Source organism: Triturus cristatus, chromosome 11 (assembly GCF_964204655.1).
Source record: "Triturus cristatus chromosome 11, aTriCri1.1, whole genome shotgun sequence".
Classification (NCBI taxonomy): Eukaryota; Metazoa; Chordata; class Amphibia; order Caudata; family Salamandridae; genus Triturus; species Triturus cristatus.
In genome coordinates, this window is record NC_140594.1 from 1,116,118,268 (window position 1) to 1,116,133,404 (window position 15,137).

At 47.7% G+C, this 15,137-nt stretch overlaps 1 protein-coding gene across 1 annotated transcript in view; it reads right to left on the reverse strand.

Annotated features, from left to right (window-relative positions):
• Window positions 1-15,137, reverse strand: part of LOC146786133 (cytochrome P450 2J4-like) — a 174,480-nt gene that overhangs the window by 28,159 nt on the left and 131,184 nt on the right. The window lies entirely within an intron of this gene.

Here is a 15,137-nt window from a genome sequence, read left to right on the forward strand (position 1 = left end):
CATAACTCACTCAAGTAAGTTATAGTGAACCAGAGAGCTGTGAGGCCCAAGACTGATCATACTTGACAAACTGAGGAAAACAATAGTGGACAGGAATCCTTTTCAGAGTAATTTAATAGGTTATTTCAAGAATTCGATCCACTCCCCTTTATTTCTCAATATTTAGCTATCAGCGTTATTCTCACGTTCTCTCATGTGCAAGGACAACCTACTAATGGATTGTGAGATTCCAAGTGTCCAGCACTAACAAAGACATTGATTACAATTTTTGTAATGAAAGGTTTGTTTCTCAAGCCTCCTTGACTTTGACGGTAGCTTGCTTTGATCAGTCAAGGTCTGTCTCAAAGGATACAGCGTGAGGCTAGAGTTTAGATACAGTAAAAATCGGATGCAGCTGAATTTAAGATTGCAAGAAAACAGGCGTTTTTGCAGATGCCCCCCACTTTTTGCCCCAGTTAGACTACTAGATTGTTGTTTTCAACTCTGACAGTGCCCTAGAGCCTGCTAACCAGGCCCCAGTACCACAACTCTTTCCCCAAAAATGATATGTGTCAATTGGCAAAGGACTTTAACCCGCTTATAAGTCCCAAATATATGGTATCAGTGGCACCCAGGGCATGGGTTTTAAAAGGGGCACTAGGGCTTGAACACTGTTTGTGCTACCCTGAGTGATCCAAGTAAAATACTTACAGCAGGCCTGCCAATGCAGACTGCAGGAGCAGTGCAGACTGCTTGAACTCAACTTAGCCCTCACCATGTGTGGCAAAGTCAATTGCTCTATTTTCAATATATGCAAGGCTCCCCTGAGAAAGGCCTCCTAAAGCCCAGGTGTGAGCAAGCCCCAGGAGGGTGAAACACGTCACATTGGGTTTATGACGATAATAAACCCCCTTTGAAGTATCCTTGGTGTATTGGTGAAGGCCTTTCAATGACCTAAGTGCACGAATGGGATTCTGTTTTTTTGAAAAAAATGAACTATCGGCATACTCTACGTTCTCCGACAGGAGTGCCTTGTATTTGGATATATATATATATATATATATATATATATATATATATTGCACTGATGCCACTAACTTCTGGAAACGTTAGGACGGGTTCCCTCAGCGTGCAGTGGCCGCACGCAACATATCCAAAAAAGTTGCCACAATGAAGAACAACAGGGAACAACAGCGGTCAGCATGCAGTTAGGTAGCTTTATTTATTCCTTGGCATGACGCGTTTCAGCTTTGTGCCTTCATCAGATGCCAAACAAACATTACTGGCGCTGACTGACAGTTCCTCTTTTGAATGCTGCCTGCATTCCCCCCATTGGTGGAGGCCCGATGGCCCGTAGAAACTGCAAGTCCCAGCATCCCCCATCTTGGGACACTGAAAATAACTGCCATACAACGGAGTCAGGTAGCCTGAGACTCCGCATTCCCCACCTGCTGCGACCAACGTCTTCTGCAGCCTGCTGATGCGGACCAGTTTGTGAGGCGCCGGTAAATACTCAGCGGCTCGCCATGTAATCATGGCCCCATGCTGGTCAAACACAGTCCTCTCGTGGCCGCAGCATTTCCAGAAAGATTCGATCCCTCGAAAAAATTGCACTGATGCCACTAACTTCTGGAAATGTTAGAACGGGTTCCCTCAGCGTGCAGTGGCCGCACGCAAAATATCCCAAAAAGTTGCCACAATGAAGAACAACAGGGAACAACAGCGGTCAGCATGCAGTTAGGTAGCTTTATTTATTCCTTGGCATGACGCGTTTCAGCTTTGTGCCTTCATCAGATGCCAAACAAACATTACTGGCGCTGATTGACAGTTCCTCTTTTGAATGCTGCCTGCATTCCCCCCATTGGTGGAGGCCCGATGGCCCGTAGAAACTGCAAGTCCCAGCATCCCCCATCTTGGGACACTGAAAATAGCTGCCATACAACGGAGTCAGGTAGCCTGAGACTCCGCATTCCCCACCTGCTGCGACCAACGTCTTCTGCAGCCTGCCGATGCGGACCAGTTTGTGAGGAGCCGGTAAATACTCAGCGGCTCGCCATGTAATCATGGCCCCATGCTGGTCAAACACAGTCCTCTCGTGGCCGCAGCATTTCCAGAAAGATTCGATCCCTCGAAAAAATTGCACTGATGCCACTAACTTCTGGAAACGTTAGGACGGGTTCCCTCAGCGTGCAGTGGTCGCAGCAGGTGGGGAATGCGGAGTCTCAGGCTACCTGACTCTGTTATATGGCAGCTATTTTCAGTGTCCCAAGATATATATATATATAGGTACATATATATGTGTATATATATATATGTGTTTATATATATGTATGTATGTTTTTGTGCAATAATGATAGTAACCAAAAAATTAACATCAATTCAAGCAATAAAATAACACACAGAATTGCAGCTTCAACACTGAGCACAGAAGTTACAAACACTATATATTGTTTTCGGTTACTAAGTGTTTTTGAACATTAAACCATTTGTAAACAAATGAAAACTATGCCCTACATGCCAAATACAATAACTCTGCTCACAGTTGTGAAAAAACAAGCAGCCAATACATGTGTGACAGCAGTTCTTCAGAGCTAATGACTCAATCGTCCAGGTCTTGGGACAAATGTTACAAAGAAAACTTCAGTCAAGGTCACAGTCATCTAAAGTAGGACAATATGTTGTTATTGGGAATAACTAGATATCTTCTCAAGTTAAATTCTACAGAATATTCATACCCAATGTAAGGGTATCCAAAAGAATATTATTTCCAGCTCAGTTGTGCAAATGTTATGAAACATAGAATGATGAAGGCAGAAGTAGGGCCCACCTAACTTATCAATGCGGTGCTGATTTAGAATGTTGCTGGTGGAATTTCTGTGCCACTCTGATGGTGAGAAAGCTGCCATGAATTGAGTTAATGGTCCTTGCAGTGCAGGTTTAACCACCATAGATTCAGCCTCCATTGTAGGAAGAAGGGAATATATTGGCTGATATTCAACTGGTGCCAGTGTAAGAAGCTTGAACTTCCTCCATCTGATGTGGATACTGTATATATACCCGTAAAGTGATGTCCAGTTGTGAGTGCCCACATACCTTGTCTATTTACCAAGCCTGGTGTGTTTTTTAACTTGTATGGGAGACAATACAGCTTTTTCAGCATCTCTTCCATGGCAGTCTTCTAAGAGTCTAACTTTAGCAAATATGATGGAAAGGCCGCTTTTGGGGGAAAGAGCAAATTCCTGTCACTGCTGCTCAGACTGTCACCTTGTAGAGAGCTTTAAATTGAGCTGCTGGGCTGATGGAACAATTAAACTCCAGCAGTCCATGGGAGTGCCCACGTTCAAGTTGACACTTCCTTAGCCAATAAGAACATAATAGGGAATGTCCCACATGCTTAAGCTGCTGGATGAAATAATGACTTTTAAAACTTTGCAGTGCACATTCCATACAAGCAATACAACGCAAACCTACTGACTAAAAAGGTGTTTTGATGACGCATTATCACATGGCCAGCTTGAAAAGGAAAAGCACACCTGTGATCAAAACTCCAGAGTGAGTTGAAACGCGTAAGGGATGAATATTGCAACTGCTGCATACTCCATGTAAGAATTAAAGCACCCTTATCCTCCAATTTGGTTGTCGGCGTCTTCTTGTGTAAGAAGATCGTGCTGGATTTAAAGTGGGTTCTTCGTGCCCCTTACGCTGACCCGCCCTGCCAGGGTCTCGGGCTCCCTGCCACGAAGATTTACGGACTAGATATATATATATATATATATACATATACATATATATATATATATATATATATATATATATATATATATATACATACATACCTTCACAAGTTTGCTCAGAATTGAGGACGCACTCCGTAGCAGGTAGGAACAACCTTTTTATTCAAATAAACAGGCAACTTCACATCTATATCTATATAATACATATATATAAGTAAAATATATATATATTTTATATTCACTGAAAAAAACAAAGGTTAAAGTATGTATATATATATATATTCACTGAAAAACCATAGGTTTCAGGGGCATTATAGTTAGCTGGACTTTTCACTCGTACAAAACCATAGAAATTCCCCCGTTATAGTTAGTTCAGCTAACTATAACTCGCGCGCCCGCAATGCACTGCTGATGACGTCACATATTACATCACTCATGACATGGTCAGTGACATCACTCATGACATCACTGATGACATCTCAAATGACATCAATGATGACATCACTGATGACATCATCCAGTGAATGTGTGTTTTTCTGAAAATTACATATGTTTTATATATGTATATCTCAAGGTCGCTGGAAGAATAAATGGGTATATATGTGTCTAAATGGATGATTTGTTTTTGAAAAATTGATTGTATAACTGACTGATTAAGTGTATCTTAGTGAATACATGGCTTAGTGAGTAATGTTTAAATATGTAAATATCTGTATCAGTCTCTCACTTTGTGTATAAGTGGCTGCATGGGTTGGTGAGTAGCTACATGAGTGTCTATATAGGTTATTAGTTGGTTTTTTGAGTATCAGTATAAGTGTCTGATGTCTGTATGGTTCGGTGGGGGGTATTACGTAGTGCATAGGTGCATGAATGAGTGACTCACTGTTTGTATGTGTTGAAGACAGCATGTGTGCAGGACTGTATGGGTGGATGAGTGTGTGCATGGGTGTGTTAGTGAGTGAATGAATGTCTCAATAGTGTCTCTATGAGTAACTACATATGTTTTAAACTAGTATATGTGACTATTGGTGTATATAAGTGAGTATATGTGAGAGTGAGAGATTGAAAGAGTTCCTGTATGAATAAGTATGTGTTTCTATAAGTGATTGTTAAAAAGACTAAGTATGTGTAAGTTTCTGTAGAAGTAAGTGTGGTGGTGTGTGTATAACTGTATATGCAGGTAAACGGATGTTTGATTCTTTATTAGCATGAGTGACTATGTGTGTGAGTAACTTTATGGATGAGTGGCGTTGTGTAACAGGATGTATAGGTGTATGAGTACATATGATGAGTGAGTACATGTATGAGTGACTGTATAGGACTGTTGGTGAATGAGTGGATGTGGATGTGGATCTTACAATTACTGAATAGGTTGTTGTAACTGGTATTGGTGTGTCCATTGTTTTGAAAATTTTAATTTCTAATTTTGAATGTGTGTATCAAAGGTTATATTAGGGGGAGAGGAGGTCTGCCACTCTATCACAAGGATGATGTCATCAGTGATGTCATGAGTGATGTCATGAGTGATGTCACTGACCATGTCATGAGTGATGTAATATGTGACGTCATCAGCAGTGCATTGCGGGCGCGCGAATTATAGTTAGCTGAACTAACTATAACGGGGGAATTTCTATGGTTTTGTACGAGTGAAAAGTCCAGCTAACTATAACGCCCCTGAAACCTATGGTTTTTTCAGTGAATTTCTAAGGTTTTTTAAATGCTAATTCCTAGCTATAACGTGCCTGAAACCTATGTTTTTTTCAGTGAATTTCAAAGGTTTTTTAAATGCTAATTTCTAGCTATGCTTACAGAGATAGGACATGTGAAGAAAGAAGAAAAAACGCACAGAAAGAAAAAAAAGAAATGCAGAAAGAAGCAACAGAAGTCCTCAAAGACGAAGAAAAGTGCAGGAAGAAGTATAACGTGCAGAAAGAACAAACAGAAGAGCAGAAACAAGCCTTGTTGCAAAATCATCCTGTACCCTCAACTTTTTCAGATGGATACTGGTGGTAACTGAGTCTGACTAACCAGTCCTAGAGCCAGTGCTATGTTAAAAGACACTCAGAATACAGTGAAAACACCTACATACACTAGGGCACACTATGTGTTGGGGTCCCCCTGTGATTAGCATGACCTTCTCTGTAAGCCCCTAGTATATAATAGGGCAGGGGATCAAAACTACCTCTTAAAACGCACCACAGGGCGTGTTTGAACACGTCACCTCATGCCCCGTCCCCTCCCTTCCCCACTGTGTAAACACGCCCTGTAGCCGTTTTAAGTTGGGAGATTAAGTCCCCTTAAATCCTGAGGGTCCCTAGGGTCCAACTAGAACACTAGGTACCTCCAGTAAGCGCCACAGAGCTGCGTTGCAGAGAGGTGTAAAAAGTGGCACGGCCTGCACCACCTCTCTGCAACGCAGAGCAGTGGTGCTTACTGGAAGCACCTGGTGGGCTAGTTGGACCCCAGGGTCCCTCAGGATTGAAAGGGAATTATTTCCCCAACTTAAAAACGCGCCACAGGGCCTGTGGGCGTTCTGAGTTGAGAGATTAAGTCCCCTTGAATCCTAAGGGTCCCTAGGGTCAAAGTAGCCCACTCGGTACCTCCAGTAAGCGCCACAGAGCTGCGTTGCATGGAGGTGTAAAAAGGGGCATGGCCTCAGAACACCTGTCTGCAACGCAGCTCCCTGGCGCATACTGGAGATACCTGTTGGGCTAGTTGGCCTTCAGGGACCCTCAGTATTACAGGGGAATTCATTCCTCAACTTACAACTGGCCAGGGGGCGTGTTTGCATAGTGCTGCAAGGAGGGGGCGTGGCCTCCGGCGCGATGCCGGTCTTTTATTTATTTATTTTTAAGAAGGAGGGCTGTGTGGCCCCCTTTCTTTTTCTAATTTATTAGCCCTGGGGACCCCATCCCCCAGGGCCTGCAACCTAATTTTTTTTGTTGAAAAAAATTAATTTGGCCCTCCCAAGGCCTTAATCGGCCCCGGGGACCCCAACCCCCAGGTCATGGCCTTTTTTTAAATTTTTATTCTTTAGGAGGGGGCTGTGTTGCCCCCCTCCTCAGGCCACTTATGGCCCCGGGGACCCCATCCCCCGGGGCCGGCCTTTGTTTTTTATTTAAAAAAAAAAAGTATATATTTATAGAAACACCTAGGACATGCTGGACAAACCGTATGTACCTATCACCATGACGATTTGCGTGATATTCATTAAAAGGCGACTATGCATACAATGAATCCACGTAGAATGTATTCACACCGCTAGTGAAGCTCTGACATGTCTGACACCCTACCGTGCCTAATCCCGGCGCCCCCGCTGGTGGGTACTCTCCAAGTAGACACCCTTGTCGTTTATTTATACAAACATGGGTAGCTATTGACGGGCACATTTAATACACATGCACACCAAGCCATTCAAAGGGGATTCGACAAAAATTCAACCAAACCATGCAAGAAACCCCCTCACGGTTAATAAAACACACATCCACCGCCGGATGTGTAATACTTTTTACTTTACTCTCTGGAAAGGAGACAAACCTCACTTGAGAGTCACAGCGTGCTCCTGGCTGAGCCCGATGCTGTGTTACACCCACCAGTGCCCGCCGAGTGCCACAAACCTCTGTGTTGTATTCCACCAGCTAGTGCGTATGCTATGACACTCTCTAGCCCATGTGCACTGTAACACCACCCCGTGAATATGTCATGCCACACTTGCCTTCGCACGGGTTATATTGCCCCATCTAACGTGCCTTCCTCGATGCCTATGTTATAAAGCACAGCGCTATGCCATACATATTACAATCTGGGATCCATATCTTTGTCACAGTGCATATGCAATGTTACACTACCCAGCACATATTTTATATTACAACTTTAGAGACTACTTAGGTTACACAACACTGCCCTGTGCATTTTACACTCCAAGGCGCATATCACATAGCAAGCGCTAGTGCCTGTGCTATCTCGCGCTCTCCAATGAATCTGTCATTGCGCACAATGTATTGCATATTATATTTCACGCCCCGGTTCATCTTATATCACACTTTTTGGTGCATAGTTTATACCATATACTATATCTAGTTTTCATTTTCAATCGTGCTCTCAGGACTATGTTCTATATAACACTGCGTCCACCTACCCTTTTCACGGGCATTACATTTTGCGATGGGGGGTGGAGGGTCAGGGGATGTTTCTGCCAAGTGAGCCCAGAGTCACAGTCCCAAACGTCCTCTTCTTCCTGAATAAAAGTGAGATTATTCTGCATACTTGTTCATATTTTAAGTAGTTCGCACAGACACACATTTTAAAAACAATAAAGTTCCTAATACCCACCTTCTATGAACAGTTAGCTTGCTGCCCCATCCACCTCCTCCCTATCCTCTGTTGTCTGAATCCATGGACTAGCCTCCTCCCTCCTGCCATGCATGGTCTGATGTGCTGCCACTGCCCTGCATTTAGCATGATGTACCAGTCCACTCATCCTGCCCTCCATTGCCCAATTCTATGGCCCATCATTGACCTCCTGCTTAGCCTCTGTGCTTTGCTTGCTGCCCCTATTCTCCTTCCCCCTGCCCTCCGATGTCTTTGTGCATGCCCCTGCTCCATCCTTTTTGACCACCATGTTCCATGGACCTGCCACTCCTATCTACTCTGAGTGTTCTGTTAAGCTGCCACTCCCCTACCACCTGCCTAGCATTGTCAGATGACTGTAACCTGTCCCTGCCACCTCCACCCTGCCTGTCCACATGCCATGCCCCTATCCCCTTCCTCCTGTCCTCCATGGTCCATTTTACTGCCACACCCTTCTGCCCTCCCTGGTCTGTTGTGCTGCAACTGCTCCTCCTGCCTGCCCCGTGCGGTCTGTTGTGAGGCCCCTTCCCCTGAACCCTCTTGTCTGTGCCCAGGTCCTGACCCTCCCTTCTATCCTCCATGGTCCTTTGTGCATGCCCCTGCACCCTCCTTCTTGCCCATCATAGCCATTGTGCTGCCACTAACCCTCCCGCTTGCCATGCATGGTCTTATGTGCTGCCATGGCCCCTCCCACCTTCTCTGTGTGGTCAGCTAGCTGCTCCTGACCCCCTCCCACCTTCCCTCCATGGTCTGTGTGTATGCCATCGTAGTCTCACTGTTGCTCTCCATGGTGTGTCTTGTTTCTAGTGCCCATCCTGCCTGACCTCCATGGTCATCTTGCTGCTCCAGCCCTGCCCCCTTGCCCCCAGCCCTCTGTTTCCATGTGCAGACCCCTATTCCCTCCCTCCTGGCTTGTCGGTTCCATTGTAATGCCCCTGATCCGTCCCTCCTGCCCTTAATGGTCTGTTATGCTGCAGCTTTCTCTCCTGTCTGTCCATTATGGTCAGCTAGCTACCATTGCCTCTTTCTCCTCTGTTGTCTGTTGTCCATGTGCATGGTCCTGTCCCCTCCCTATTGCTTTCTATGGATTGTTGTGCTGCACTCCCGTCCCGCATGCCCTGTGTGGTGTATTGTGCTGCTGCAAACCCTGATGCCTGCCCTGTAGGGTCAGTTTGGTGCACCTCTCAATGTCCCTCCTGTCCTCTGTTATCCGAGTCCATGTCCCTACCCCAATTCCTCCTTCCTACCATAATCCAATGTACCATACTTGCGAACATTTTGAACTTGGTAAGAGGGAGATTTTGAAATAAAACTGGGGTATTGATTTTCCCCTTTGAGTTACATTGAAAAAGAGAAGATTGTAGACAGGAAACAGATCAAGTAAAGCCCATTTGAGCTTAAAAACATTGGACGTTTCCAGGCTGAAATGGGTCTGTTGGCATTTATGGTTGTATGACCACTGCCTCTTCCTTCTGCCCACAATGGTCTATTATTTTGCCACAGCCTCTCTTGCCAGTCCTGTATTGTTAGTTTGTTGCCCCTGCCCCCCTTTCCACTGCCCTCCATAGTCTGTTGTGCTGCCACTGCCCTTCCTGCCTGCCTAGTGTGGTCAAATTGTTGCCTCTGCACTCTCCTACCTGCCTTCAATTTTCAGAGTCCGTACCCCTGGCCTCTGCCTCTCAACAGTATCCCAATGAACAACTAGATTGCTAACATTCTATATTTATTACAAAAGTGTGGAATGCCTGACGTCATCTTGATGTAATCAAAACTGTAATGCCTAGAGCAGTTCCTTTAGAAATTACATATAGGGTCTTATTTGCATCAAAATGATGGTTAGTGCTCTAAAAAACTAAAATGAGGACATATTTTCTGAGTTTTCAAATAGCGACAAAGAACTTTTAAATTATTTGTAATCTTAGTTTTTTTTATCCAGTTGACCACTTGATTAAATGTTGCATCCAAGGGGAGAGTGTGTGGTGTTACTTCCAGAGCTGCAGACTTTGCAACTGGGGAACCAGGTTGGAGTTTCTGCTTCAGCTCAACATTCTGTGATTCTGGTCAAATCACTTAATCTCCCCATGTCTACAACCAAAATGAATTTGATCTTGTGTGATGTAACCAATGTTCATGTAAAGCACTCCAATACCTGACAAGTCTGCACTATATAAAACTGCTAATACACAAAAAATAAGTGTTTGGCACACTTCTGTCATTGGGCTACATTTGGGCTACATCTGGGTGATATTTGGGCTACATTTGGGCTCTTTTGTCTCTGGTGGCCATTTTAGGAGATTTATTTGTTATGAAGTTTCCTAATTTCCTCATTTACTGCAGTCTCCTCAGTAGGAAATGCTTTCAGTTTTTTACTTTGATTCCATCAAGAAGGTATTCAGATATGTCACACATTTGCCATAAATTCTGAATGTTAGCACTCTAGTTGCTCATTAGATCACTGTAGTAAAGCTACTGCTCACCACGGAAGTCTGCTGCTAGTATTAGAAGTGCATGTTTCAGTCTGCGTATCAGAATTTTTCAATGAAATAGAAGAGGATTTGAGAAGTCACTCAAAATGTGCCCTAATTTTTCTTTCTTCAGCACTAATCATAATTTCTATGGCAAAATGAACCCCCTCATTGTGTTCCTTTTTAAATTAAATCTTTTAAGTGTTACCAGTTTATTCCAATCAAGATGGCTTCAGGTGTGCCATACTTTTGTCATAAGTAAGACAGTAAGCGCTCTAGTTGTTCTTAAGAACACTCTGGGACATTCTGTCATTGGGCTATACTTGGGCTACATCTGGGTGATATTTGGGCTACATTTGGGCTCTTTTGTCTCTGGTGGCTGTTAGAAGGCGACCTCAGAGGGGCCCGGAAGGGGCCCTGACTGCCCTGAGACCCACCCTCGAGATATCGTAGCCGGGCACTGGCGGGAGATTCCTCAGGGGAGGAACCTCGTATCTAGGATCGTACACTCGGCACCACACGACAGAGAGACACTACACGAGGAGGTCTTGAGAGCAAATCTTTATCAGATCGAGGTAGTAGGATCTTTATGATCAGCACGGCACAATATATACAAGTAGAGCGTGGGCTCACAAAGTCTTGGAGGAGGGTTAGGAGGTAGCGGGACAGTCTTTGGGGATGGGAATCAAATGCAGGAGCGTACCCGGCGCACAGCTCACAATCCTCGAGCTGGGGGATACGCTTGTCGTCGTGGGGTCCGGCGGGACCAAGAGAGTCTGTGGGAGCTGCGAGTCCCTCAGCAGGCTCGAGTACAAGTTCGGAGGTCTTACGATCTTCGGGGAGCCGCGAGTCACTCAGCAGGGCTCAAGCATAAGTTCGGAGGTCTTACGATCTTCGGGGAGCCGCGAGTCATTCAGCAGGGCTCAAACACAAGTTCGGAGGTCTTACGATCTTCGGGGAGCCGCGAGTCACTCAGCAGGGCTCAAGCACAAGTTCGGAGGTCTTACGATCTTCGGGGAGCCGCGAGTCACTCAGCAGGGCTTAAGCGCAAGTTCGGAGGTCTTACGATCTTCAGGGAGCCGCGAGTCACTCAGCAGGGCTCAGGTGTTCCAAGGCGAATCTGCCGGACAGTCCCAGAGCACCCCTTGTTATAGGGCGACTCCTCTTTGATGTCCGGAGTCTGTGCAGGCAGGGGTCTTGTCACCTGGGGGTCGCTTGTTGGGGGTTCCTGCCATTGTCCTTTGACACTTTCAGGGCCGGGTCGGGAGGAGCCCCAGACACCCAGCAGGCGTGGAGCCAGCCCTCGGGGAGGCCGGCGGGTCGATCAAAACCCACCTTCCCAGGGAAGCGCGGAGGTGTGATGGAAACTGCTCCTCCCTTTCTCATCCCAAGGGGAGCGCGGTGTCCTCCAGCCGGAGTGGCGCCTCTAGGCCAGGGTCGCGCTGGGGCCGGCGGCCATCTTGGTGCATGAAGTGGGCACGCGGGCCCCGGGTGGCCGAGGGAGGAAGGCCACGGACGGGGGAAGTCCGGGTCGGGTGTGTGTGCTCGGGTGGGGAGGATCGGCTAGGCCGTGGGCTCAGGGCTGGTGCGGGGTGCATGGGTCAGGTCTGACTATGCTACGAGGGCCGGGTCTAACACGCGTCCCCCCCAGCTGAAAGCCGGAGAGAACTACCCATCTTCTTGGGGGTTCTCTTCGCTGAGGCGGAAGAACCGGGAGAGGCCATCAGCGTTGGCGTGGTCTGTACCAGGGCGATGTTCCACGGTGAAATCCATCCCCTGGAGGGAGATTGACCACCGCAGAAGCTTGGGGTTTTCTCCTCGCATCTGCATGAGCCATCGCAAGGGGCGATGGTCGGTTTGGACCCTGAAATGGGTGCCGAACAGGTAAGGGCGTAGTTTCTTGAGGGCCCAGACTACGGCGAACGCCTCGCGCTCGATGGTACTCCATCTCTGTTCCCGGGGCAACAGCCTTCGGCTGAGGAAGGCCACGGGCTGGTCTCGACCCTGGTAATTTACCTGGGAGAGGACTGCCCCGATGCCATGCTCGGAGGCATCAGTCTGTACCACAAACTCTCTGGAGTAGTTGGGGGCCTGGAGGACGGGGGCCATACACATGGCCGTTTTCATGGCAGTGAACGCCTCTTGGCAGGCAGGGGACCACTGCACCTTCTTGGGCTGTTTCTTGGACGTGAGTCCCGTGAGGGGACCGACCAGGCTGCCGTAATTCCGGATGAATCTCCGGTAGTATCCCGTGAGGCCCAGGAAGGCTCGGACCTTTGTTTGGGTAGTGGGGGGTTCCCAGGCTAGGATGGCGTCGATTTTGGGCTGTAGAGGGGCGACCCGCCCGCTTCCGACCTGGTGCCCCAGGTAGGTTACCGAACCTTGCCCAATCTGGCATTTGCTGGCTTTCACGGTGAGGCCTGCCTGGCGTAGGGCGGTTAGCACCCTCCGGAGGTGCTGGAGGTGCTCACTCCATTCGGAACTAAAAACTGCAATATCGTCGAGATATGCAGCGCTGAATTTTTCCAGCCCGGCCAGGACTCTATTTACCAGTCGCTGGAAGGTGGCCGGGGCATTTTTCATCCCGAAGGGCATCACGCGAAAGCGATAGTGCCCATCCGGGGTGGAGAAGGTGGACCGCTCCTTGGCTCCCTCTGTGAGCGCAATTTGCCAGTAGCCGCAGGTGAGGTCGAAGGTGCTGAGGAACCGAGCAGCCCCGAGCCGGTCAATGAGCTCGTCGGCTCGGGGAATGGGGTGGGCATCGGCTCGTGTGACTTCATTGAGTCCCCGGTAGTCCACGCAGAAGCGGAGCTCCGGGGCGACCCCGGGGGCAGCTGCTTTTGGGACCAGGACCACGGGGCTGGCCCAGGGGTTGTCTGAGGGTTTGATCACGCCTAGGGTTAACATTTTCGAGACTTCGGCTTGGATACAGGACCGGACCCGATCAGGGACTCGGTAGGCTCGGTGCCTCACTGGCGGGCTGTCCCCGGTATCCACATCATGGACACACCAGTCGGTGACCTTGGGGACCAGGGAGAAAAGGTCCGGAAACTGCCAGAGGAGCTGGCGGCAATCCTCACGTTGCTGGGGAGTGAGAGACGGGGAGAGGTTCACTCCCTCTACGGAGCCGTCCTTCTCCGTGGTGCGCAGAAGATCAGGGAGAGGATCTGACTCTTCTACGGACCCGTCATCAGTGGCCAGTAGGAGGCTCAGCTCCGTCCGCACAAAGTGGGGCTTGAGGCGGTTCACGTGGAGGACCCGGAGGTGGTCCCGGGGCGACTGGACGTCTACCAAGTACGTGACCGGGCTCTTCCGCTCAACTACTTTGAAGGGCCCGGTCCATTTATCCTGGAGAGCGCAGGGTTTCACGGGGGCCATGACCCACACCAGCTGGCCCGGCTGAAACTCGACCAGCGCGGCGTTCTGGTCGTACCAGCGCTTCATCTCCTCCTGACTCGCCTCCAGGTTGGCCTCTGCCATCTCCCGGAACCTCCTAGTCTGATTGCGGAGGGTCAGGACGTAACGGAACACATCTCGGGGATGGCCCCGGGGCGCCGCCTCCCACTCTTCCTTGACCAGGCTGAGGGGCCCCCTGACGGGGTGCCCGTAGAGTAGCTCAAAGGGGCTGAAACCCAAGGATTTCTGCGGAACTTCTCGGTAGGCGAATAAGAGGCAGGGGAGCAGGAGGTCCCACTTACGCCGGAGGGGCTCTTCCAGGCTTGCGATCATCCCCTTCAGAGTCCGGTGTCACGTGGTTTTAGGCAACTCCCTATTTACAGTGCTAAGTTAGCTTAATCACGTTAGCTGTTGGAAAACCATCTTGTTGCTTTTGCTGCCTTTGCACCCGACACTGTTGTTACATGTTATTACTTTGAGAAATGCAGACTTGCTCTTGTCTCAAGTGAATGTTATTTATACATCCTTAACAGTTGCTAGTGCCCTTGGTCTGTACATCGAGTAAAGAACTGTTCTAGGACACTAGACGGTGCCGGCTGATTATGTTCAGGGTGATCGTACCACTGTTTAGTCACAACATGCACGCAGCTGCAAATACCAGAAAGTCGAGGGCTTTAATAACACAGCGCAGCATATTGTTGGGGCATTCGATAGAAGAGCTGTTGCAGAGAACACTGAGCTGATCCTGTGATGTGATACACCTGAGCTGATCTATACGGTATGGGGTCCCCTATGCAAGCCTATGAGACCTTCCAATAGTCTAATAATATTTTATTAGTTACTAGAGAAAGGAGGGTGGTTATTTTCCACTGTCATTATAATATGATCGCTCCTTTTATATTCTATGGTATTGTAACAATGTTAATGGTAATGATCTTAACCATTTGTCTACTTATGTTAGCCAAAGTATTGTATAACAGGACTCGAGGTTTATGAATAAATTCTTTAAACTTTACTGTGTCTTAGTTATTCTGTTGTGGACTGATATATATGTGCAAACGGGTATTTCGGGTTCCCACCATTCCTGAGAATAACTAAGTTGCTTGTTCTGGGTTGTCTATACATTGGGACCGCCGAGCTAAATCTCGGATAACGAATGTGACACTAAGCTAGTCGGATAAGGGGTTCTTAGTTCTGAGGGGAGTTTCTGGTA